Raw genomic sequence first — 1,952 nt, 5'->3', positions numbered from 1 at the left:
GACTCGGAAATTTCGGTCGCACTTTGTAATAGTGACTATTGCATATTTCTGGAAATTTCTGACAGGGATTGGGTTTGCGATGTCCTCATACAAAGCAACATATCACATAAATAGTTAAAAACACATATATCGTGTCCTAATCATGCATGTGGCCCTTTTGTGCCAATGGAAGACCTAGCGATCTGAAGGATATATTGCGTCATTTTAAAAAAGATTGTTGCACCCCCTAAAATAAGCTTTACAAATAATCATAGAATTCATAACAAGGCTTTATAAAAATGGGGATACATTTTGCGGGAAGGGGAATACATTACAAATACAAATAGAAAACCATCCCACGCAGGGGAATTAGAAAGTTGAAGGTCCTGCTCCTCCTCTTGCTTTTTCTACCTCTTCGCAAATAATGTATTTGTTTGTAACCACATATGGCTCTGTAAACACGGCTTTGGAAGATGGAGGCACAGCCTGGAGAGTACTGATCTGCTCATCCAGGGTTGTATCTAGACACATCAAACAGGCCCTCGCATCGGTTAACTCTTGTGACATCACAGCTAAGGCCCTCTGGCTTTCAAATTCTCTTGATTGGTACTCTTGCTCTCTTCGTCGAAATTCCTATTCCCTTCGGTCCCATTCCTTATGAAAATTATAGGTTTGGATCTGGAGCCTCATTTGGACGTCTTCAATTTCTCGACCCACGCATGGTGTTGGGTTCACCACACCACGCAAATCATCCTGCAACCATGTTTTGTATTCATCAACATGCTCGGATTAATACATGTTTTCAGCAATACTTTCTTTCATGTTGACCCTCCCATCCCATTCCTGGAGGATGGTTTTGGCGAAAGGTATCTTAACACACCCGTTGTAATCAACGGTGAAAGAACTAGTATCCCATTGGACAGGTATGACCCTATTTGGATTGTATGGTCGCATTCCTCTGATGCAAAGAAGGACAACAAAAGGAAGTTTGGCCCCACGAGCCGCTATCTTCTTTGACATAAAATTTTGGAACATCCACTGTATGTCTCCATCTCTAAGGTCATAGAATACTTTAACACATGCATTCCTCATGGTGTGAAATGGGACTTGTGATGCTTAGATTAAACTCGTAGTTGTCGAGAAGACTCATCTGGGTTGGCTTGGACAACTCCTGTTGCTAGGTGCCGTCTTTTTTCCACAGATGTTCAGTCATCCACCATTGATGAAAAATGTTGCACCCCTCGAAAAATGAAAATTCATTCTTACACAAACTCAAAGAGCGATAGATGTCAGCCAATATTGGGGCCAATCTGTAGTGTTTCTTTGCTTCTTCTTCTTTATTAATCCCTCTGAAGATGGCATCTACAACCATCACGATCCGGGTATCGATCTCATTTTCTTCATCTTGGGGAATATCATCGTTCCTAAGAGATATGCGGAGAATGTGATCGTCTGAGTCTGTCTCCAAATACTATGATTGTGGAACTCGTTCAGAAATTTTCTAAAATAACTATCATGTCCCTACCTTTCAAAGAATCTCATTAATGGTACACTTTGAGTATCCAACCAATCCGCGTTCACTAACAGTAAAATGTCCTTCAATTTTAGACTAGTCGGCCTATCAGGTAGCAAGATGTGATGATCTGGATGTTTTTTCCTCTTGCAACATGTTCCAATGGAATCCAAACAGTCTTTTATTTCCTTTATTGTTGGTGTTATTTCGACATCCCCAAATTGGAAAATAGTCCTTTTGTAGTCTGAGAACCGTGTAATTACCTCGATAAACGTGGGCCAAACCTTAAAGTCCATTATCGAAGGTAAGTGGACCAAGTGAATCGATATTTCTCTCTTTTGAAAGTCTTTGAGGTTGTTCCACCACACACGAAGAATATCGGGTGTCTTGATGACCATTTTGAAACTTAGGAATTGACTTAATATCTACAAAAACATATAAATAGTTAGTTGTTGCCCCC

The sequence above is a fragment of the Solanum pennellii genome, chromosome 10 (assembly GCF_001406875.1).
Source record: "Solanum pennellii chromosome 10, SPENNV200".
NCBI lineage: Eukaryota > Viridiplantae > Streptophyta > Magnoliopsida > Solanales > Solanaceae > Solanum > Solanum pennellii.
Note: the sequence above shows the minus strand (reverse complement) of the source record.